At 39.2% G+C, this 26,303-nt stretch overlaps 1 long non-coding RNA gene across 1 annotated transcript in view; it reads right to left on the bottom strand.

Annotated features, from left to right (window-relative positions):
* LOC137174393 (uncharacterized) overlaps window positions 1-9,806 on the bottom strand; it is a 148,643-nt gene extending 138,837 nt beyond the window's left edge. Inside the window, exon 1 of the long non-coding RNA XR_010925359.1 lies at window positions 9,310-9,806. This is a non-coding gene — a long non-coding RNA (uncharacterized lncRNA). The remainder of the gene's footprint in view (window positions 1-9,309) is intronic.
* Window positions 9,807-26,303: the final 16,497 nt, after the last annotated feature.

The following is a 26,303-nucleotide window of genomic DNA, read 5'->3' as shown; positions in this document are numbered from 1 at the left end:
CCGCCGATTTTGCCTGCTGAAATGATGATTGTTGCAGATATTATCAGTTGTAACTAGCTAGTTAAGTAAGCAAACACTGGCTCCTTGAGTTGATTCAAAACGCTGTCTCCTGTTCACTTGTTTTAAAACCAGAATCTTCTGAAGCAGGTGCTAGATATGCAATGGATGGCCACATATGTACATGATGTTGTGCTAAAGGCTAAAACAGCATCTCCCAGGCAAAAAGTCAGCATTCTCACCATCTGATATAGGAGACATGGAAATAAAGAAACAGCTTTGTCCCTGTACTGCAGTGTCCTACTAAAGGATTGGTCTGTTATTTTGTTGTAAAATAATCCTATTTGGACTAACTGATGTGTCTGATAAATGCAAACACTATTTCCCAAAATCCAATAGGGCAGGAAAAACTATACAGTGGAATCATGAAATTGGCTTTTTATAGGTAATAACTAGCCTATTATTATTATTATTATTAGAGGTAATTATTTATATGCTCTTGGCCTCAGAAATAATGCTCAGTTACAACTGTATATAGTAAGCTCAAGTTCAAGTTTACTTTTATTGTCATTTAAATCACACACACATACTGACACACATACTGTATATATCAAAGTGAAAAGACATTTCAAGGTTAGACAGATGGAAAAGAATAAATGACAAGACATCCATGAGTGTTTAAAAAAACAGAACAATACTAGCTTAAAAAAGGTATTAAACAGTATGCTACACTACTGTTGTGTCATCATGTGAACGGAACTGAATTAACCAGCTATGCTAATGATTGTAGTATGTCAGAGTGCATAAACACACTGTTTAAGCCATTCCTTAGATTTACACTCCTGGATTTTTGGTTTTGGAAAGCTAAAAAAAACACCCTCACTTTATTCCCTTGCACAATGCTTTGCCTTGTGGAGAAATCAAAAGCTTGACAGGCCTACCTGCCTAGTTACAGTTGCTAAGCCATGATTGGACTATTGTGGTTCAGGGGAGGGTTTATGACAGTAGGACTTAATGATATAAATAGGTAAATACAATAACCTGGTAGCAGAGGTCACTATTGCCAAACACAGTGTATGATAGCAGTAGTTAACCGCTGTAATGAGATAAATCTCAATCTCCCTTCTCACCTGTGAGGTTTTATTGGTTGTTGCATAAAATAAAAGCATGAGTAATATCCAGTACATTATTCTGCAGGTTTATGAGTGATGATGACTTCCCCTTGGGGGCTTGTATGGATCACTGTCCGCAGATGGGAGTTGACTGGGTGCATTAAGATTGTTTAAGAAATATAATCTCAACAAGCTGCTGATGAAGACTTTCCCTCCCCTGTTGGGTCAGCAGAAATCAAAATGTGGGTCCTGAATGTAATGTGTCAAAATGAGACTGAATTATGGATCATCAGTACCAAAGGCTTTTAATACACTGTAGCATGAGCCAAATGAAACGTGATCTTTTCGCTAAGGGACTCCTTACTGTATTTAAAGACTTAAAAAAAAAACGTTGTTAGTGGTCCTATAGAGTCAACTTAATTTTTAAACAAAGTGTGAGATGGCCCAGGGGTGAAAACTGCTTTTACAGTACAGTCAGTAGTGATCATAGTGTTGTTTTCCATGGTAAAACAGAAGTATAGGCTCAAAATGATGACCTTTATTCAAAATTTGTAGGTTATTTGTGTGTGTGTGTTCAAGTAACCCAATTCTGCCTCTAGGACATTTCTGTGAAAAATACGGCTCTTTATTATCGCATATAAATAAGCAGAATGCATTCTGTAGAGGCAATAATATTTGCTGAATATCTACAAAAACAACAATAGTCCCTTGTGCCACATCCCTGTGAAACACATTTATTTATAAAATGATGATAATACAACTGTGAAGACAGCAAGGCAGAAGCCTATATCCTTTACAGAAAATGACCCTAAGTGGTCAAACAGGCAAACTGAAAAGGTCAATTGCTCTCTTGGAGTTTTAAAACGGGATTCAAGAAGGGAAAAATTAAAAAGTGGAGAGAAAGGTGTTTCTACAAGTCAGCAAGTCCCCCAGCTTCACCCCAGGACTCAAGGGCCTGACACACACACCACAAGAAGCTCACTAATGAGGCAAAATCCCCCTATCCCAGAAAAGCCCCCCTAAAAATTTGCAAGCTAGCAATCTTCAACTGTTTCTTTTTCTTTTTCTTCTTCTTCTTAAAAAGGCTATTCCAGCATTGATTCCCCTTTCCTATGTTCTCATTTGGCCTAGCAAACAAAGCTAACTTTAATGAGGTTTTATATGGTTGACCTTTTTTTTGTCTTTTTAGACATACAATAGGTCCTAATATCATGCTGCTCAAATTTCTTAAGTAAGCAGTGCAGCATTGTCCTCACTGACATTGTCATTACATCGCAAATTTCACTGACAGATGGGGGGAGAGAGCTATTCTTAGGATGTGCAATGACAGTGAGTGACATTTAGTTATAACCAATCAGATCATTTCCGTAAAATGTCTCCCTAATGATTAATCAGAGTCAAAAAAAATGTTTTAAAAAACATAACGGAAACACACCCCAACAAAAACCTTCTCCTCCAATCAATATTGTCGCAAGTAACAAGATGTCAATTGGATCACTCCATCTGGCAGCAGTGAGGAGGACATATTCCAGCGTGCCTGTTGGCACATACGTCCTCTGAATGACAACTAGGTTCAGATTGCTGCGACTGGGTGATCAACTCATTAGATACAGTATAATGGACACATTCTTTGCTACGATGGTGATGGCCGAGACACAAGCCGTCTACATGTGCCAATCAAGTCTGTGTTTTTCCTCCACACAATCTTTACTTTTCCCATGTGTAAATTTAGTACTTCTAGACATTAGTTATATATTGTCTGTGTGGGTAACTTTTTCTTCAACTATGGTCACACTTCTCTTGTATTGATTATTATTGTAGCTTGACTAAAACAGAAATGATATATCATGTAAACAGAATGCAAAAAATGTCAGGTTTCTTCTCCTCTATGATGTTTAAAAGCAAAAATAATGATACATTCAGAAAAATCCATCCTATTTTTTTTGTGTGTGTGTGTTTGGCTGATTTTGAAAATTGGTCAAAATGTGGTTGAAAACTGAGAGACAATACCACAGCAGATAGGGCCATGAAATCTGAATTCTCTTGGGAAAATGGAGGTGGATGCTAAAGTAAGGTCACCCCAACCTTTACACATTCACCTGCAGACCCTGTTGTTGTCCTTCCAACTCCCACTGCACCTTTCAAGACAATTTTACAAACAAACTCTGTGTGCACCGGTAAACTGAACTGACAGTGTTCATGAACTTATTTCACCACAGTCAAAGAAGGGCAATTTTATTTCACAAAGCTAAGTTCTTATTGGTTTTAGACTCAGCTGAGATGCAGTAGCAGCAACAGTGCATCTAATAATAACAGGGCCTAAAAATACACAGGTAAATCTTTCCTCGGTAACCGCAGGGACCCGGCTTCACCGTCCACCGAGGGAGCTCGCTGACTAATGAAGTTGGGAAGCTTAGAGCAATTAGACACATCAAAGCTCGAATCTGAAAATTAATTAGGCTCTCCTCTCTTTCGGAAGCAGCATCCGCTCATGCAGCAGCTAATTAGCATACCGCCATCAAAACACGCAGGTGCCCGTGTTGTTGCTGCTCGGACCACTTTCAGAAACCTGTGCTTATCATGTTTTCAGACAATTAGGAGAGGGAAATGATCAAAACAGACTAAACAGGAGCCGATCAGAGAGTGATGGATGAAGTTGACATTTATGGAAATCTCAGTCGTGGCAAAACAGGTACAGTGGCATTAGGTTCGATTATTCAAGCCTCCTGTGGTTTGACTCACTCACCGTAGTACGCGTTAAAAATTTTAATGTACCATGAGGGTCCCGGTCAGCCTTGAAGTATTAAGTATGGCCATTTAGAGTCTGTGTGGGATCTACTTACTTGCAGATAATGCACAGTGTGCAGTTCTCGTATTCCAGTTTGTTCAACTGCGTATCAAAAGCTTCCTTAATCTTGGGTGTGTCACATCAAAGGGACTTAGGGTCTCTTGTTAACTCTTAATGTCAAAAGAAGCACCGACACTCACTGAACTCGGCCGTCGTTTTTTCCGAACGTCATTAGCCACCCCGATCCGGTTTTGCCGTGTGAAGTCACATCAAAGCCTGGGCAATCACATGCTCATTCACACTAATGAAGAGCTCCTTCAAACACAAGTGCTCATTATTAACGACACCTGATTTTAAAAGCGAGATGTATTATGTAAATTACACCCCCCATCCAACCCCCCCCCATTTCCAGTCCTATGCTAGACGATTGTGTAAATTGTGGAAAAAGCTATATTTATCTATTTATTTAAGATCTGCTGAAGGAGAGTGGGGAATATATTGAATATTTTGTATATTCAATTGTTCTAGCTCATTTTAGGATGACAAAATAGGTAAGTAATACATAACTTCTCATTGATCTGTTATATGACAGTAATCAGGGCTTCTTAACCTGTTTCCTCATGGTAATATATTAATCATTTCCCTCAGCCACTCTGCTGTGAAAATTAATGTAGCCCAGTATGTTTTCCCTTTAGGCTGCACTTTGATTAATGAGCCTGGTTCATAGTATGCTCCTCTGCTTCAACAAGAAAAAAATGCATCCCAATAAAAGTTGCAAAAGTTCACAAACTACCCACGTCTGTCAATTCTGCACGAGTCGATTGCGGTGCGGATACCGCCGTCAAACAGACTTTGTTTGTGAAATACAGGAGACGGAGAGAGACGGCATTCAAACAGTTGAGATAATCTTTTTGAGGTGATAATGATTCAAACTCAGTAGGCAACAGGAACTGAGACACAACTCAGGTTTTACAAGTCAACACACTGGAGGCCCCCAGGAAAACAAAGTTCAGACGCAGGGTGGGAGATAAATCCTAGCTGTAGACAAAGCCTATATTTCTGTGTCCCTGCAGTTTTGCTCTAATCTGTCTCTCTCAGCCCTGTAAGCTATTAAAGGCCAGACAAAGGCAGTCCAGAGCTAAGCACCCTGTGGGGAGATCTTATTTACAGTGTAACTGCCACTTTGACTGCCTGCCACCTCTGTCTTGCTCCTGTGCTTCCTCGTCTTTCCCTTCGTCTACTTTTTTTTTCTCTCTCTTTCTCCTCTCATTCTTTTCCACTTCCATCTGCTGCGGATGGCTTTTAATCTCAAGCAGCTGAAATTCCATCTTTCAGCTTGGCTTGCCAGTTTGAAAGGCTCAGCGTTCAACTTCTTGTTTCTGACTTGGCGTTTAATGGAACTATTGTTCAGTTTGAGGCATATCCCATTAGGTAAGGCTGAGAGTGGAGAGAATATAAGTAATAGGAGTCCGCTCTCACCATTTCTTTCAGACTCACCACCATTAAGAAGGTATTTTCACCCAGCTATACATCTTCACAGCACATAGCAACATGCTGAGATTTGGTGCGACCTGATTGAAATCACTCAATCAGGTGGTCCACATTCATTAAAGTTCTCTTGCATTTATCAGCTACATCCTGATAAAGTTTTACTTTACACTGACTGGACGTGGAACAGGCTGCAAGTATTCACTTAAGAAATATTTCCAAAGTCCTATGCTTCAAGATATAGTACATATGTGGAGGAAAAATGGTTCCAACCAAGGCCAGAAGCAAAGAAAATCAATATTGTGACACTCAGCTTTTCGCCAAACTGTCAGCAAGAAAATATACCTCAGGAAGAATTCATCATTTGCATAGTGTGGTACCTTAAAACGGCCTGACACAAGTAATAAAAATGTATTAGCTTGCATGGACATGGGGGGCTATGTTGTGCTGAGTGTGTTGCCTCGCAGTGCTGAATAAGCTAAGGCTACAAAACTTCCTCCTGGGTTCATGACATGATCCTACCAGGAATTGATCTTATAATTGTGAGACTGACATCTCGTGCGAGGTGTTATTGAAAACACATCCTCCCACCCAGGCAGGCTTTGTCAGCTTGAAAATGTTTTGTTGTGCTGTTGTGGGCCTAAGGCTACAAACTCTCTATCGGTAAACATTCCCATTCAATTATTACTGAAAAAACAAGCTTGTCATTGCGAGATGGTGTCACAGTAGCAGTACTGACAGGTAGGAATGTTTAAGCAATTTTGGGGTAAAGTGTTTAATGTATTTAGCATCAACCTGAGCAGTTCCCACAGGCAATGTATTAGCACCGATAATAATCACCACTTAAGCCTAGTCCTCCAACATGCTCATTATCAGTGGATGTAAATAAGTCAATTAGCATTCAGACTATTGACTTGCAGCTATGGCCCAGCTGAAAAAAAGATTCATTATTTTTCATTTTTATTGTTATTCCAATAATAACAACTAATAAACAGGTTTCTCACAGCAGTTTTAGTTATTTATTGGGGCCACTGAACTGATTCAGAAGAATGCGTGCTTTAACTTTTCTTGCCTCAATTGTGTCGAATTATTAAAAATGTTAGACAAGGTCATCAAATTTATAGAAATCATTTCCTTTACAATTCCGCAATGACATGTCAATAATTGACAACAAGTGCACATTATTACTTAGAATTAAAAGTTAAACCATCAAGTTTTGTTGACACTTAAAATTAGATTATTAGAAATTAAAATTATACGACTAAGTTATAAATGACTAATGATAAAATACTTGTTGAATACTAATTAAAATAATTATAATATAAAATAATTTATTCATAATCATGATTTCCACTGAATCATATGCGGTAATGACTATACCCACTTTTGACAAGCAAGAGCCACAGGCAACATTATATTATAGCAAAAACACCTAGGGACAGCTGCAAGCTGTTTACTGATAGGCTTTTGGTGAAGAGACATGTCAACAAATCAAACAAAGGCTCAGATGAGGAACCTCAGAAAACAGCTGTGACAAACAGCATCTCTCCAGGCTCAGCCAAAGATTCAGCACACAGCTACAGGTTAAACACAACTAAATGGCCTGGCCTGAAGACATAATGACAACATAGAGCCGAAACATAAATCACAGTTGAGCTGCTTTTTAAAAATTTACCTCCTCACTAGTTTACTTTCCGTCAAAGCCAGAGACATCCACGGTGGGCAAGGTCAGTCATTGTTCAAACATCAATTGCTCAAAGACTGGCAGCTAAGTGCTCCTCCTCACCCTTATTCTCGTATTTATGACAAAGAGTCCACAAAGGGGTCTGAGATGATGAGGGCAAGACATGTAGGACGGACCACATACTGGGTGATGTGCGAAGAGGTCAATTGCTTAGATCGAAGCACTTGCTCTTTTGAAAGCCAGGTTTTACTCAAATAAAACCTTTGATGATAAAAAAAACATTTTTTACCACCAATATAACTTCAGTGATGCTAAGCTCTGATGATAACAGGATGGTGACCAGCACAAAACACACTTGACGGTGAACAAAATACACCAAACAAATATGTGAGTATGTACAACATGCACTTTATCCTTCCATCCTGCTTTGTCATAATAATTTAAAGGCAAAACATAAGCAGCCCTATATTCATTTCCAAAAATATCACAGACTACATTCCATGGAGTGAATAAAGTAGGACAATGCCACAGTCTCAAACCACTTTGAAATGAAACAAGCAGTATAGGTTGGAAGTGTGAATAATAACTTGCAAACTGACTAAAATTACAACAGAAAGTATTCCATATCATAACTGGCTTCTTTTCCAATTACAGAACCTCCCAATAAACTTGTTGAACAAAGTCACAATCTTTTACTCCCAGTGATGCAAAGGCAGCCAGGACAACACAAATATCATATGTAAAAGGCAGCATTTCCTATGCTTACTGTAAAGACTACAGACTGAAGAGAGTTTGTTCATATGCTTCCATCTTGGTTAATAAGTACTCATTGCAGCTGTGAGACAGTGACCTGCATAATCACAAATGGTTCAGCTGCCATCTAAATGCAGCTGCGCCGACACACATAGGTCCTGTCATTGCACGGCGGCAAAAACAAGGCCCGGTCATGGCACGATGGCCAAGAAACAACACAGCAACATCAAGAAAATAAAAATGACACTTACTGGTTGTAGATCTACCTGGGGGGGAAAAAAAGCCATTGCACCATATATATCCAGACAGCTGGCTAGCTAGCCACACACATTGGAGCAGTCTGGCAGGGTAGCATCTCATATACAGATGTACCTGCACATGAATAAAGATGTGTACAGACTGAATGTGAAGCTAATTTTAGAGGTGGAATAACTGTGTACAAAGTTATTGGAAAGACACAAGCAGATATTAAAAGTGGGTAGCCCTCGGCAGTGCAAATTGAGGCATAGATGTGTGAATACCAGCTGAAAATGATTTAAATAGGCAATACCAGAAAAAAATGAGGTCAGTCTGAGTCTGAGCTGTCACATACACAGTCAGTTTGTCTTGTTAGCTAGTTAATGTTTCATCTGTTTAGTGGATGGCTGCTGGTAATGAATTAGCACAGACTGTAAAAACACTCCAATATTCTAATTTATGTTAATAAAGGAAGGCAGAAATTTGCTTCATGCTCAGTTTGAACACACCTTAAGAGGTAAAAACAAGCATGACTAAGTCCTGGCACGGCGGCCGAGAAACAAAACACAAACTGAAGAAAAAAAAGAATGACACTTACCTTTCGTTGGTCTACCTGAAAAACAACAAGCCAGCATGCAAGGCATATAGATACAGACAGAAAGAGGAACTGTGAAAAGATAGATACAGTACAGCAGATATATGCATGAACCCACTGCAGCAGTTTGGCACAGCAGCCAATTCAATTCAGCACACACCAACATATTTTTTTTTAGAGTTCACAACAAACTTAATTCTAGTCACGTCACGGTGGCCAAGAAACAATACAAACTTAAACAAACGTGACGCCTGTTTGTTTTTTTTTCGGTCAACCTGAAAAATGCCAAGACCAAATCTTGATCTAAAACAGATACATTTGTAAACAGGTAGATAGAGCACATAGCAGTTTGGCTAAGCAGTCATTTAAATACAGCTGCACCAACACAAGTTTAAGTATATCACAACAATAAGCAAAGGCACGGCGGCCGAGATAATTAAAGCCCAGTGATGGCATGGCATGGCAGCCAACATGATACAAACAAAAGGCAAACAAAAAGCCAGGGTGTGTAGGCTCACTTTAAAGACCCAAGCAGACTGGTGAGTAGAGGCCCAGTCATGGCGGCCAAGATTATTAAGGCCTAGTAATGGCAGGCAGCCAAGAAAACACAACCAACACAACATAAGACAAACTTAACAAAAAAATAATGACTTACTGTTTGTTGCTCTAGTTGTAAAGAAGTCCATGCACCAGCCTCTCTACATGAAGATGTCTCTTGCCTTGTTGAGGGCCATTTTCTGTTTCACCAGAGACTTGACGGCCAGAGCTCAAATGTACTTCTTGATGGTTCCAACTGTGTATTTGTTTCAGTTTTAAAGTCAAAAAGATCTCCAGTGATCACAATGTAAGTCTTTGTTTCTCATGTTGTTGCTGGTTGAAAGCAGTAAACAAGGTCAACAGAGACAGTCTGTCTGTAATAGTGGTGTAAAACTTTGCAAAATTCTCCATTTCCTTGAAAATTTATCACAGAAAACTTTCAGGAGGATGGCTAGTTCAGCAATTTAGTGTGTCCTTCACTACTATTTTTGTGCAAATAAGAGGGAACAGGATTGTGACAACTGTTTGGCATGTGAGAAAGACTTGGGGACCTTAAATTCCTGGTTACTCCTTGAAATAATCTTCTTCTTCTTCCACTTCTTCTTTTTCTTCTTCATTGGCAGTTGGCAACCAGCTTATAGGTTCATTACTGCCACCTACTGGACTGGAAAGTTGGTCAGTTGATGGACAGAAAAAGAAAAGGAAAAAAGAAACTGCTAACTTTTATTCCTTATGCCCATCTCTTTTAGGTATTTAATTCAAATACGCTAAGCCTAAAGGTTGGATTATGAACTTCAGCCAACAAAGCCAATACAAACTTTTCAGCAATGCCCCGTCCATCTGCTGCTCCTATAGAATAAAAGCCTCCTGCACCTAATTATCCCATTGCTTTACATGTCACATCCCAACAACCTGAATGAAAAGGAAATACGTCACATTAAGGAAGCAATTTGGGCACTTGTAGAAAAACCTTAAAGCTTGCTTTCAAAATGAATGGAGAGAAAAGCCCTACTAAAAAAAAAATTAAAAAAAAGCAATTTCAGGCAGCAAAACTGATAGATCTTTATTTTGGTGGATATATAGAAACAGTGTATAAAAACACAGACTACATGAATATGTACCAACATCATTTCTTCAGCAGTGCTCGTTTGTCTTATTTTTTACAGGCAAGGCAGTAGATGACTGCACAAGATTTATATTGACCATACTTATTATGGTGAATTATGAATAGAATCCTATAAAATGTTGTAAAAACACAATTCTATCTTGTATCTCTATAAAGATCTTGTACATTTAGTTGTAGTTTTTTGTTTGTTTGTTTCACAGAAATGTGCCCAAATGTTTTAGTGGTACCACTAAAAATTCTGGGTCTCCATACAACATCTCAATATTAGCTCTGACACAATACATATTGATAATGCCTGGAATATTACAGATCCAGCTACCCTGATGCGTACGCAAAATTATTCTCTTTAATGGAAAAATTGGAACTACTTTCTATTGAATCTTCTGACATTTTGTACTGAGAATAATCTAGAATAAAGTATCAGAGAGATTACCACTGGAGATGTTGCTGTTGAATTTTTTTAAATGTCATTTTTCAATGATATGAGTGCCAAAACAAAATGCCATTCACCTCCATTGTATTGGGTTGGAGGCAAAAACTAATCAAAACCAAAGCTATCATGGATAGATACCAAGATAGCTTTTTTGGCAATTTCAGCCAATCATAACCTTTAACTAACATATCTGGTCTGCCTATTAGAAGTTCAGTTGTGTCGGTAAGTTTTAAATAAAGTAAAACTCACAAAATCAAATGTATACTATGTGTTGCCATGGAAAATTCTCACATTTCTACAACATTCCCTCTCTCCATTTGACTTCAAAGTCACACACCCCCGTCATGGAACCCCACATGCATGCATACCCACACCATCACATGCCCATACTCAGGGGAAAGCTCCTCATTATGGCCGGGGTGACATCTCCCCGCTGTGATGTCTGCAGATATTATCGACCTTCTCTATCTCATGGTAAAAACCTCTGTGCAGGGTAGTGACATGGGTCAGTGTCATGAGAGAGGGTGAATGTATAAGTGGATGGGATAGATTGAAGGATAGAAGGGGTGACTCCAAAGGCTACTAGCTGTCAAGACGGCGTTGCGTGGCCAACATTGTAATATCACATGTTTACACATGCCATACATACTATGCAGAACTTCACACTAGGCTTGCTGGAAAACGACTTCAGTTGCGGATTAGTTGTGACCACGCTCCTCACATCCCACTGTAGCTCTTACAAGAGTAATTACAGTTTTTTCAGTTCAACATCCTCTCTTAAGAAGATAAAAATTTAACAATCCATCTCATCCCAATCCTGTGCTTGACTTTGGACTGATACAAAAACATAAATCAAAGTGTATTACAGATGGGAGGGGTTTGGCAAACTTCACATCCAGACTTTTGTTGGTTAATAGGTTGCATTAAGCCCATCAAGTGGTGTGGTGCGTGATAAGCAGTCTCGTGGGCCCAGTAGGGGCCTGAAGAAGCTCTTGTAATGAATGGTTGGAGCACTGCTGATGCACGGCAATCATTAACAGCCTGATAATTACTCTGGATACCTCAGTGGATTGTGTATATGTGTGTGTGCGTGACGCAGATAGAGCCATTACGATGTGTGAGGCCTCAGAGAGAAAAAGATAAGCGCTAGGTTTGTGTGTATTTTGCTTTGCTGGTTAACATATTGAGTATGTGTGTGTGTGTGTGGCCTAGAAACGTCCTACTCTGGCTTGGTATTCATATTCATGCTTACAATTGCAAATATGAGCATATTCTCTGCTGCTTACTGCAGAAGTATTTGAGACTGTCTCTGGTAATGCTGCTGTTAAAACAAAACAACACTGGCCTGATTATGGAAGCATGATGGATGCTGGGTGTTTAGGGCTTCTGTAAGGAATGATAAAACGACCAGCAAACTCTTCATTTTCCCTTCATCTGACACAAAAAATGACATCAAAACAATACGGTGTCCACACTTTTAGCGGAAATTAAAGACGCTCAGTGGAATCTAATTTTGACAAAGTTGCGTAACGTGTATGAGCAAGACAAATGTTTGGATCACCTCATGCGTTGGTATTTGAATACTGACTCGATTACTCAGTGGGTTCATTATTGTTCACTTGCTTTTTTATATCACTGACCGAGTGATGTCTCTATGGAAACTCACCCATCACCCAGCATTAGTGACAGCACAGCATAATTGATGAATAAGAAAAAAAAAAAACACACACACCCTGTTGATGCTCTCATGTAGCCTTCAAACAATTCTAAATGATGCAACAGACACCTTTCTCAGAGAAAACAAAACATTAAGCCCCTTAAGTACTCGACTGAAAACCCCTCTTTATTTATAGATGTGTTTTTAGAAAGCAAGTCATTCAGTCAGGTGTTTGTGTGTTTTCATGCTTTAAAGTTGAACTAAAATTTGAATTCTCCTCACTTTTTGTGTAATAAAATACAAACTATAATTATGACATATTTCTGGTGGCAGTGTCTAAGCGTCAAGCCTCTGGGTGGGCGTTTCCTGTCACAGCTGTCACACAGTTGACTGACATTTGAGGGCCAGTGTTGCTAGGTGACGCGTTGTCAACGTACGTGGTGCGCTCCTGACGGAAGTACGTCGTAACTCTATATATAAACAAGCACACACCAATCAAATTACCAGTATCAACACTCAACTCGACACTCATTCTATAAGTAACTGGGTATAGTTGGCTTTCTCCAGTAAGCTGATTTCTTAAATGTCATGTAAACAAGACACCTGATTTCCCAAGCTACATTTCTCTTGAAGAATGCCGATTTCTCTGCCATGTATACAGGTAACCAGGTTTCTTGACTTTTTACAAGTAGGCATTTGCATAACAAAAGACTGCAGATCTATTCTGGTTTTGGGAGACACATTAACTAAGATCTGGCTTTGTATATTTTATCTCAGTCCAAGAAGCATAAACAATAGATTATAATATTGCACAGAACTCCATTCTCAATCACCTCAAGTTCATAACAACAATTCTGCAGTGCTTTTGTTTTATCATTTGAAGCGCCGATGTTTGGCCACTATCCAGAGTGGTGTTTCGGTGATTGAGAGCCCAAACAGTCCCGGCCTGCCCTGCCTAGTTTAGCCTACCAAGGGGTAATTGAATAGCGCAAGGCTGCAATAGCATTGGACTGGAGGAATGCTGAGCTGCAGGGGAATATGGAGAAGGTTTCAGCCAGCAGCAATTAAACAGAGAAATGATGCGTGAAATAGCAGGGAGGAGGGTTGGAGGGTGGGGGGTGTTAGTGAAGTGAGTGTAAAAGCGCAGAGACTGTCAAGCAAGAAATGTCTAAAATTTTGGAGAAACAGCAGAGGTGGAGAAAGAGAGAGATGATTAAAAAGATTAAAGTAGTGTGAGACAAAAGAAAGAGAAAGGGGAAGAAGTGACGGCTGAGACTTTAAAAGTAGCCACGCTGAGATGCCAACTCATGCAGAGTAAGCTCATTCTGTAGACAGTATATATCATGGATGACAGCACTTCTAAACATTGCGTCAAGATGTAAGATTTGAGACAATATCTGAAATCTGCTATCCCACAAGACCTTATAGTGAAATGGAAAAGTCAGCAAATGCCTTTCCTAAATGTCTGACAGAACCAAAAACTGCTTGAAGAACATTTCAGTTTAAAGGTTTTGAAGCTTTTAGTTTCTTACCAATCAACATTTCCTCAAAAGCTGACCTGCCTAGTTGCTGAGTACTGTACTTTTGTTGACCAGGGAAAAAATCCTCATAGAAACATGAACCAGCTTGCTCAGGTGATGTACATCATTGTTTGCTTCTGTCTTTGCATCTCCATTTTCTACAGAAATCCTGAAATTAGTTTTGATGATCTGACATCAAACTCCATCTCCGGACACCTCAGCTAATGCAGTGCTTGATGTTTACAAATCATCCTCACTATTCTCATATGTGGACAAATGAGTTGAGGTGTAGTCATGCAGGATGTCATGAGGGAGGAAATGATCAGAAGAGATGCTATTGTATCAAGGAGGAGACATACAAGAGCATCCTGGATAACAGGTAATTGTTTCATGTGTTGTTTTGTTGTTTCGGTTTCTGACAGATGTTATATTTCGGGTTAGAATATGACAACCATCCATGCAGTCTGTCGGTTGACAGGTCCATCCTGGTTGGCTGCAACAGCACATGCAAATTTCATAGTAGAGTACAGGCAACCCTACATGATTATTGTCCATTAGAGGCTATATTCAGATGTTACAACAGCTGTGTGACTACTGTAGCCATTCGGTAATTAAATAAAAGCCATTAAATATACTTTTTTATATTCTGAATGACCAAATTAGAGGAATGTGCCAGTTTTTGAGTGGGCGTATTTGCAAAATAAATTTTCTGAAAGCCACTAAAAACTTCAAATATTTAGTAGTTCTCTATAATGTTAAATGTTCATGCCTAATTAATCAAAGTTAAAGTTTCCAAAAACAAAAAAACATGTTTTCAGAAAATGTGGCTAATCTGTGTGATCAGCACTGTGTGGGTGTGGTTTGATCAAACTTCACCGACAGTGCTAGCAGCATAAGCCAACAATCCCACAACTGTCAATATATTTTGTTTCAAAACGGTGCTTGGAAATCACATAAACCAAAAAAATCCAAAGATCTATCATGTGAAATGACCGAAACTGTTCCTGTTTGACCCCACAGCTCATAGCAAGAAGCTGATTTAAAAAATAATTTTTGAGGGCTTTCAACACTTGACACACACTACAGTAGCTTTTGTCTGGATGTCAGACTGTCGTGTTTAGAAAAAAAATAACGTCTTTTATGTGTATGACATCACATGGAAACTGAAATCTTACACCACATCACCCCTATATTTTTAAATTTCACACTCAAATACATGTTTGTACAGTAAAACGCAATGAATAAAGCAGACAAAATACACATTTTATTTGATAGGAAGGCAATTTTCTGTAATCAGAAAAAACACTTATCCTCCCTAAGATGGCGCTAAAGCGAGTGATTGCCATAGCAATTATTTCTGAGCCATGTTTATCAAAATCAAGTACCTGATTATGGATAGTGCTATTCTTTGTGTTCTGAAGAGCATCCGTCCTCCTTCGATGCTATTTTATAGTTTATAATGGCATCTGCATGAGTAGTCTAAAAAGAGAATGCTTCAGAGCTGAACTAAAATTTTATTTCATTTTGCATTGGAGCCTTTTTGTTTGCTAGAAGGTAATGTATTTACATGCATAATAACAGCCTCTTAGTCTAGTGTAGCTGACCTTGTGATTGAATCTTTTGTATTCCTATACAACCCAACACATGTACTTATTACAGGCCTTAATAGCAATTAAGCCCCCATTCAGCTTTTATCCCTCATTATGGAAGTTTTTCAAAAGTAGCTTAACCAAATTTTACGTTAAAGGCTCTTAAAAGTGGATTAATAGTGCAGGCTCTATTCAAAATACCATAGTTTCATGTGTCAGAATAAGACAAAAAGTACTCACTTCAGTCTGGTTGAGATTTTTGGAGTAGTCCGTTGCTCAGCTTTTGAGGCTTGAAGGTTGAGTGGTTGTGTTGTCAACTTTCAACTGACACCAGAGGTGCAAGGAAAGCCTAAGAGATGAGGAGCTTTTTTTGAAAGCAGGATGAAGTGATTTCTCACCTTTCCTGCATCTTTACACGCAAGCTTGTTAAGAGTTCATCCAAGCTCCTATCAGCAGCCACAGCTGGATATCTACTGAGAGTTTTCTCCACACACACACACACACACATACACAAGGGCCAGGGATTCAGGGATTTGGGGCTTGATAGAGGAGAAGGTTTTAAAAGGCATAGTGTGGAGACTCTTGAAGTACACTCAAATGTCAGTGACCAGAGTAATGTTAAGGCCCTAGATGACTTCTGCATGGACTCACTGGCATACATGCTGTTGCTGAGCTGCCACCCATAAACGTGGCCTAATGAGAGGAGCTCCGAGCACCTGCAGTGTGAAGAATCATCCTAAAATTGCTCTTCCCCTTTCAAAATGTTACACGAGCGAGAGGTAACTTTAGCTCTAAATCATCTTCACACTTTTTTTCCACAAAGCTAAACCCAAAGGTTCAGTTTATGTGCATGTTTTCTGTCCACGCATGATCTTTCACACATACATTAATCCAATTTATGGACATTTCGCTGTATGTGCCCACTGCATTTGATTGGACGCTGTTTGAATTTTATGTCACAGCTCCCCTTTCGGCGATTGTTTCAAAGAGAAATAAAACATGCAATAAAATAGAATAAAGGCTGAAACGGAGAGGTGTGGGATTACAGCAGATCCATGACCTCTGTGAGCAAGAGCTCTCCAGCTGCGCCACATACTCATCCAGCTACCCTCCTTCTCCCTCTCCATCTAATCCTGCCAGAGGAGTTTAATTTACTGCCCAGAGTTCCCTCACACAATTTCTTTAAAAGTACGTTTTATGAGACTGCAATTCCATTTCATAGGGGGCCCTGTACAGTAAATCCTATTTGCGAAGCGTCATATGCGGTCACATTAACATGACAAAAGTGCCAGTCTGCAGTCCTGTGCTTTGCTCTTGCCCATATTATCGCCTGCTGAAGCATTTTATAGGATACCAGAGTGCCAAGTCGTGTCCATCAGGAAAGTTGTAGTGGCTACTGCTGAGGCATTAGTGTCGATGGAATGGGAGATAAAAGTGCCTCAGCTACACAAACAGCAGCAGACACCTAATATGAATCAATAATATCTCAGCTCTCTCTTCCTTAAAACTATCTACAGCTTAAATGTTTTTTAAGCAAAGTTCAGTGGGATCAAGGCATCAAAGCACTGAAGAGATTGAAGAAAGTGCACATTTATACAGTGCTTTTGAAGTAAGTAACCTTAAGAAAAAGGTGGGCGTGTGTTGCAGACAGGTTCCTGCTATTTTCAATCAACGCAAATCTATAGTGCTTTGACATGGGGTGCGTTCTTTCGGTGTCAAATTTATTGTAAATGCACATTTTTCAACTTGTAAATTCATATTCACATCTTGCTTCTGCAAGTAACTGAAAGGAAATAATTATCTTGGACACTTGGACATTCCACACACAGGCAGACTTACAGTAACCAAGTAACAAGATGTCATGTCTCAACCAAATCTTTTGATACAACTCTCAGTTATTACCTTTAAACAGAATCCAGAAATTCTTTGTTGCAAAAGCTGCTTCACTGCTGATACAATCTTTATCTCTACTTTTTCAATGGTTAACTCAGAGTTCAACCTTTCTCAGTGTAACTAACAAAGACTTATAAACTTTTTTCTTAAAGACACACAGTTTCAAAAGGGATTAACTATATAATCATAACTATTTGGGGAAAAGACATGCACAGCTTTTTTTTCCTTTTTTTCCTCCAGGTTCCAGACGGTGAGATGGGGAGTTGTGAGCCGGAGCCATATGGTCCTGTTTCAGCAGCTCATTTCTTGTCATTAATGAGCTGTGATTGATTGTTGGATCTTCGGTGCTGCTGTGTGTGGCACAGGTACTGGATGGAAGCTAAACAAAAGGTTTGAGAGTTAAGTGACCTCTGACCTTTTCATCAATATCGGATTTTTATAGTCCAATCCCCAAACTTAGACTATTACAGCATATTGTTCTAAGATTAATCTTAAATTAAAAGATAAATACTTGGCTGATCATTTTGTTATGTTCTTACACTTGTTTTTACATACTGCTTAAATCCTAAACAATCATTTTTGGCTGGACACACTTGTCTAGCAGGAGAACTATCTAAATGTGAATATCTATATTTATGCTCAAAATGATGCACAAAAGAAGACACTTTGTCAACAACTGTCTGGTGCATTTTATTACATTTTTCTGCTATTGGCAGCCAGGAAGCACCATCAGCTCCAACTCTGATTTGTCTGACTACGCATTTGGTCAGTGCATTAGATACTGTGTGGACAGCAAACTATCCAATATAAATTGGAAGATATTTCTCTGCTGGCCACAAAGAAACACAGGTGGTTTTAACAGACACCTGCTATCCTTGTGAAAGTTTTACATAAAGTCCATTATGAATGCTATTGAAAACTTGTCACATGTGGTGTTAAGAAATATTTGTATAAGTAATCAATCAGTAATAAACATGTACACCGATTCACAAAGTTCATACGTCATTCAATTTACTCTTGCATGCCATTACTTTGCACTCATTTAGCGGCTTAGTTAAAAAGAATGAAGAGACAAACACCGTACCTTAAGCCAGCAATCAAAAGTTCAAAAACTGCTGTCGATGCAAGTTTACAATGGTAACCTTCCAATGTGTGACAGTATTTACATAAAGGATTCAGGCTTGGTTGGAATATTAATTATTGATGTGAAGTGTAATGAATGATTTATAACCAAAGCAAATCAGAAGCTGCTGTCTCCCAGTGCCACCTGAGGGATATTATATATTTATAACTCAAGGACATGCTGTCATTGTTTAGGCCTACCTACTTACTCCTGGGTTACAGTGCAGCAAAGCTTTTGTTTCCCTCTCCATTGTAGTTTGCCTTCAAAGACCGTTGCTATTGGCTGTTCAGCAGAAAATGTACTCAGGAGACAACTTGTGGCCTTCCTTTTAAAGTGTGCTCTTGTAGGGTGCACACATACAAACTATAATGTCATCGCTCCTTTCCTGAGGCTGCACGTGACACCCGCTTTTCCTGAACCCTTTTATTCCGCAAAGAAATACAATTTGATGTTCACACATTCACTGATGACCTTTACTACTGAGAAGTGTGGAGTATTTTTTTAAAAATTTATTTTCGTTTTCTCAACTCTCTCTACACATGCTTTAATGAGAAATTATTCTATTTTATCAGACAGGGAGTCAAGGACACATTTTGCTAGAGTTAATTTGCAGTGGAGGACAACATTCAAACCCAGCAAGGATAAACAGCCACACTGGTGAATAAAAAGATTCAACAGATAACAACAACACAGAATAAAGTGCCAGTCATAGTCCATTTGTATTAATCTCAATGAGAATGCTGCTGTGCTCGAGTATGCATTCAGCATAGTACCATTAATGCTGCATTTAGAAGCATAGCAATATGCAAAGTGGTTTCAATGAATGTGTTCTATTAACAGAGACAGTAAAACAAGGTAATATGTTGATGTGGGCTGGCTGGAAATACATTTGCTTGCTTCAAAGTGACTCAGTCACCCATGGGAGTGGAGTAAAATGATTGGGCCAAATTGATCGTCGCTCGGAATTAACCCCACTCTGATTGGTGCTATTGTAATTGGGGGTCAGGCAGGTTACTGTAATACATGACGTACAATTGATAATTAGGAGCCTTCCAATATGCAGAGTAAATTAATTCCTATGAATGAATTCCCACAATGAGCAGGTTCATAGGTTGTTAATCAGAATAGCCTCTTCCCATATGAGGCAAATGGCTGAAGTACACTTTCCACAGATGATTAACTCTAAACATAATTGTGTGTAAATCAAAAGAATCCACATTACTAAACTGTCATTCTCTATGTAAAGATTCCCAGCTTGTCTGGTGAAAGATTTGTGTTGAATTATTCTTATTGGAATATGCCTTCTTTTGTTATTTTTAAGTTTATTTTAGACCCTGCACCCCATTGCACACTTCTGCTACTTTAACTCACTAATCAATACTACAGCAAGCAGCTCCATGAGCAGCTACTTTGTCAGAAATACAACAGAAGAACCTGAATCTGATTTCATGCTGCACACAGCTCAAGAAGTTTTCCACACAACAGCAGGGCACAGTGAAAGAAGTTGGTTTCCTTGCTGAGGTGTGCAGTTGTGTGCAGCTGTCCCCTGCAGCTCCTCATTTAACAGTTCGCTGTGGCTGGTGCTCCCTGTTCCATTACACCCTTACAAAAATTAAATCTGATTGGCTGCTGAAAAATGTCAAAAATGGCCTTAGTGACAAATACATTATATTTCCCATCCCTGCTTCACAATAAAAACCAGCCAGTGTTTCAGGCACTTGGATGCTTTTAATGTGAAGCAACAGCAGAAGAAAATGTTGGGTTCACATTAGTGGTAACTTAATATAGCTCTGATACAGCATTAAGAGAGTGATATCAATGAGATATAATTTAAATCAGAAACATAGGGTAACTTGCATGCCTGGTTTGAATGCCTCTGAATCCAGCATGGGAATGATCGACACTGCCACTACCAATGAGAACAGCAGAGAGTTTATTACTCTATGTAATGGGTTAAATGGCTAGACCCAAAATAGCATCAAAAACTAGGCCTGATTTTATGAAAATGTTAAGGATTATAACTAAGTCTATGAATATTCCAAGCAGTAGCATGGCCCCATACAACAATTAGTCTCTGGGAATTTCCTCCCTCGCCTATTCAACAAGCTTGACTTTACTGTGAAGATTTGCCCGAATGATCTCTACCTCTGCCGTCTTAACAAAAGGATGCTGTACATTATCATACATATATTGGTTAAACTATGGCATGCTGTATGTTGAAAAGATGCCCACTTCACTTAGGCTATTCCACAAAGGCCCACTCATGCACTGCTGCCTGTGTATTATCCTCCTACTCCCTCACACCCACACATACAGCAGCCTATTGTCGAGTGCCATATTTTTTTTTCTTTTTTTTAAGGGTCCAGTTCTTAGTAAAGTTCAAGAAGAAAATCAACAGCTTTAGAGAGGAGTGGCATCGCTCCATCTCCACTACAATGCTTGTTTTGTGTATTTTTACCACTTGCATCTCTTAGCATACTGTACATTGAGGGTTTGTGCAACATCCATGTGCTGCAGCAAGTTGTTCTTCAATATTACACACCAGATGGCGTTAGCTTCTGGTGAGAAGAAAGCATGGAGATGACGCATTCAGAAATCAACCCATCAATCTCTTTCAGTAGGTTTCTCTCCCATTCAAAAATTAATAATATTCCACCCTCACATAGTTACACAGTCAACTGTAATATTGCATGATTTTCAGCATACAGTGGAGTTCAAAGGCTTTGCATATTCGTGAGAATTATGCAAGCTAGTCCCTCTCATGGCTAAGCCTCTGTCTCATGATGGTGCTCGAACCTATTCTAAAGGATCCTGTCTGAAGTGGGGGCCATTTGAAGTGGCTTTGGCAGCTGCTGCAGCGAGGTACTCATTGCAGGAGATAGGCGGACCCATTGTTGAAGAGCTGGCCAACTGTTCTTGCTCCGTTTGTTTGGACATGCTGCGGACATGATTTGGCCCTTCACTCGGCTTCTCATTTCAGTCAGCTAACAGCATTTGTGTCTGTGGCAAAATGACAAGCCATTAAAGTGGATATGACAAAGAGATGTGTGAAGTGTGCACAAATAAAGTTTTAGGGGAAGAGTAACTGATGTGAGATGGTTACATCAAACTACATGTATATACCATTTATGCAAATAAATTGATGATCAAACAGGAATTATAATGGGGAGAGCTATGACTACAGCCTGTATGGTAACACCAGTTGTTGGATATTTATGAGCATATAAGAACTACAGTACAGTGTAGTTCCATGGTGGGAATCAACGTCTACTTAAACATACCGTACTGGTCCAGATATGGCTTTTTTCTGGAAATTAAATTTGAATAGGTGGGGATCGTATTATAATCGAGGACTAGACCTTTATGTATTCAGCACATATTCTTTATGCATAGAAAGAACACCTGTGTAACATTGACCCGCACAGGGAGTGTTGAATTATGGGTTGTTTATAGCCTTCATGTTGCTAGGCTAGGAAACATTTTTAAGTCTGTTTATAGCACTGATAGTGTTAAAGGATAGGTTCACAATTTTTCAAGGCTGTCTTAAAACAATACTCAGGTGCCCATATGAACATTTAAACAAGATTTAAAAGATATTGACTTGATTTGACTAATTTGGACGATTGAAGTGTCATAAGCTTCAAATAACGTTTTAAATACATTTTTGCACAGAAGGAAGGCTTCTGGATTTTGTCCCTCATCACTTACATTGAAAGTGCATTATGAAGGGATCTCTTAAGAACAGGGGGATGATTACAGCAAGAAAAATGTGTCAGTGTTCATTTAGACACCTGACTATCATTTAATGACAGACTTGAAAAATTGTGAACCAACCTTTTATCCCGTTAAAAGTATAACATGTGGGAGATTAGGTGGCTCGTGTAACGGAAATAAGTTCCTGACAAGTGAAAATGAACTCAAAACAAAGTCTTTCAATTCTCGTGACATCTTTCACCTCTCCAACAATTGCACAAATTTACATCTACATTGAAAATGCACATTTATGTAATCTGATTATAGCAATGTCTGTATTCAATTCAAGATTAATGGTTGATTCTTACTCCCGTCTTGTCATCCACAACTTCTTTCAGACATCAGTATGCGTCATTGGCTCCTTTCCGCCTTGCCTGCAGTTTTGTTTTTAATCTTAAAATGCAGTTTTAATTGCGATATGATGTGGTGCAGTAGACTGTAATTTTTTTGGTTAAATTTAATTTGGCAAGTCGATAAACAAATCCCGGACTGTCTCTGGATAGTCATGTCAGCAGGATTATTATGAGGAATTGTCAATTGATGCAATCAGAGAAATGGTTTTGGCCGCAATGTCATTATTGTCACATGTAAATATAACAAAATAAACACATTTGCATTGTAATGTGTCCAATACCTTTGATAATGTTTAACTGAAGTACCATTAGGCTTAGTATTGGCCTTCCTTTAGAAAACATTGTTTGGATTATCATGGTTTACAGAGCCTCTGTCTGCCCCCTTTCCCTGGCATATGTTATCTGCAGTCGCAGCTGCATGGCACCAAATACAGAATATCCCCCATCTGCTGATCCAGTCATGCACTCCTTTATTTCCATCCCTCTCATTCTCCAAAGCCCACCTGACGGACCCAGCAGAGGGGCTAACCTGCTATGAACATGGCTGCTTCACCGATTTGGCAAGAAACAAACCCTTTCCATTCCTGGAAGGGGATGCGCTGCACTGATGTGCCATGCAATCTGCGTGGACTGGCTGATGGTTGCACTTAGTTCCACTCTTTTTTGCCAACATGAACAGCCCCTACTGGAACTGCTTTAGATTATGTGCCAGTGTTTCCCACTATCCTTTCAATGGCCGTGAGGCTGTTTTGCCAAAATTGCAGTGCCTCTCTATGCCAATTAGTTGTTCTATTGTTGAGGTTGATTCTGTTGGAAGAGAGTGACACTTTGAAAGTATAAGTTACTGGCTCGATATTTCAAATATTTGCTTCTTTACATTAGCAACTGAGTCCTCTCAACTATAGTGTGAATACAAGCTGAGTGGGAGACACAGACAGATGGACAGACACCAGCAAGAGACTCATTATCAATCAAAATCCTATGAAAGCCTCACACAAATATGCCATATCTTGTGCCATTTCTGAGATTGTTCTGAATATTTTTGCATTCACTTTCTCATCATTATGCCATAATTGTCTGAATATGCAAAACCCCCTTTATTTACTAATTGGTGAACACACAGCAACTGCTACCAAAAGGGGGATTTCGACACAATATCACTGATTAGCGGAGCTGCTGAGGTTTTACTTTTTGAAAATCATAATTTGCAATTATGCTGTATTGAAAAATTATAGTAGCTGTAAATATACACTCATCTTTGTGCAACACTTGAGTCATAAAACATATCAGATTTATTTGTTTGCTTTTGCATATGTTAAAAATAGAGCGCAACGGCAATTGTCCCATTTCATTTCTTAAAAATGAACTGTACAGCAAAATGTTACAACTTAAGCAAGATAAAAGAGCTGCTATTCCTGTTTGATTTAGTAACTTTGTTTCCCAGAAATAAATGCACAGCGTAGACAAAAAAAACTTGCTACACATGAAACTAAGGGAACACAGGGGACCTGTGGGGAAGAGGAAGTCATTGTGTTTTTGCCTGATTAATCAAGCCTGTATTCAGACTCTGTAACCAGCAAGACACTGTTCTATTAGCATTGTTTAAAAGGAAATAATGTACTCGGGGAGGAAGCGGGCACAAGGGTCAGAGGGGGGAAAGATAGAGAGGAGTGAGTGAGGAAGAAGAGCAAGAAGATAGTTAAAGGAGGAAGGTCCTGCATGTCTGCAGAGAAGCCAGAGCCTTTGGGGACCCAGTGTGTACAAGGCAGCAATTATACTTGATGAAGTGCCTCCCTCCGCAGCCCCCTTCAGCAGTCATTTCCCACTAGTGCGCACCACGCCAGAGCCACATACATCTTCCTGTTGCAAGAGATCTCATTAACGACCAGTAGATGGGACGTCACTTATCTTTATCAAACATATGCATAAGTGCCACCGTATGATTCTCTTCTTCCACTTTCCTCTCTCTCACTCTCTCTCTCCCACAGACTTAAGACGCATTGTCTTACAGGCAAATCAGTTTCATTTAGTAGCATAAAGGCAGATGGGAGGTTAGTCCACTGAAATGGAACAACTTTCTTCATTACTAAGCAAATGGCAGGGTTTTCTATTTCTCTGGTGAAGACGGGTGGTGGGGGGATCAATGACACTGTAATGGGCATAATTAGCACTATAAAGTCGAAGCGAGAGCCATGAGAATATGGAAATGAATGCTGATTTCAGTGTCATAAATTACTCCTTGAAGCACATTCCTATTACATATCCCAACAAACCTGTTAAGTAGGTTAAGTGTCCTTTATTCTGGAGACTGGGTTTTAGGTAGAGATGGATAAGTAATTCAGAATAGTCAATGGACTCTGATTGATGAACTTGAAACTGCGCCTTTTTCACTAAATAATAAGGGCCCCGCTGTGAGGTCGAGTCACTTACACTCACACACAAAATGCCTGTAAGACCACACGAGCAGGTGAAAGATAGTGAGACTGTATCTAACTGATGGCCAAATCAAATGAAACTTTTTTTTCCTTCCCTCGAAAACTAGGTATGCAGAGAATTTTTAAAGTGGGCGACCTGCTTAAATTCAATTTCCATCCTCAAAAACGATCTACATCCTCATAAAAAGGTTATTCAACATGTTTGGAATAGTAATTAACATAAGCCAAAAGAGAAATGTCTGCCACGGCTTGCTCAGAAAGCCAAATGAAAGGAAGTGTGATGAGATGAGAGCTCGCCTCTACTTCCACGGATGGCAAAGTTCTTCGAAACACCTTTACACTCTTTTGATACCATTTTGCTTCTTTGGTTCGTACAATAAGGATATTTTCCCTCATTTACAAGATGTGGGCTCCTGCAGGCCATTAGTTTTTGCTGCCATTTTGAGCAGATTGTGAGCAGTTGTCCTGGATGATAAGAGTCTCAACTAGTATGTATCTACAATCTGCCATTACAAAGATCAACGCTGCTCAAAAGTAATTACACTTTGCTCACCTTTGCTCTTATTCAAGCATTGTGCAGTTGGTTTAACATTGCTAGGACAGAACTATTCAGAAGTCAGGAGGAACTAGCAACCAGATAGCATGTGGACTCTTGTCAAGGAAGACGTACTTAACTGTGAGATTATTAAAGCAACATTTCAACATTTTGGAAAACATGCTTTTTCATTTTGTGTTGGAGAGTTAGATGAGAAGATTGATACCACTCTCTTCTCTATCCATTAATATAAAGCTACAGTCAGCAGCCTTTAGCTTACTTTAGCACAAAGACTGGAAACAGATGGAAACCACTAGCATAGTTCTGTTTGAAGGTAACAAAATATGCCTACGAGTACCTTTGTTTTTGAATAGCTTCAATAAATGAGATATAATGTGTTACTTGTGAACTTGTGAGTTACTTGTGAGTTACCTCCGGACAGAGCTAGGCTAGCTGTTTCCCTTTGTTTCCAGTCCTTGTTCTAAACTAAGCTAACTGGCTGCTTGCTGGCTGTAGCCTAATATCTAACAGACACATGTCTGTCTGTTGTATTTCCCCCCCCAAAAAACAGTACATTTTTTCAACAGTGTAATGCAATGAGTAATAAAGTTTCTCTTTGCAACATATTTCATTACATGTATCATTCTTAGCTCATTTATATTCAGATGCTCTGAAATAGTCTAGAATGGCATGAC

The sequence above is a fragment of the Thunnus thynnus genome, chromosome 22, assembly GCF_963924715.1.
Source record: "Thunnus thynnus chromosome 22, fThuThy2.1, whole genome shotgun sequence".
In the NCBI taxonomy this organism is placed as follows: domain Eukaryota; kingdom Metazoa; phylum Chordata; class Actinopteri; order Scombriformes; family Scombridae; genus Thunnus; species Thunnus thynnus.
Note: the sequence above shows the minus strand (reverse complement) of the source record. Positions and strands in the feature narration are given on the sequence as shown.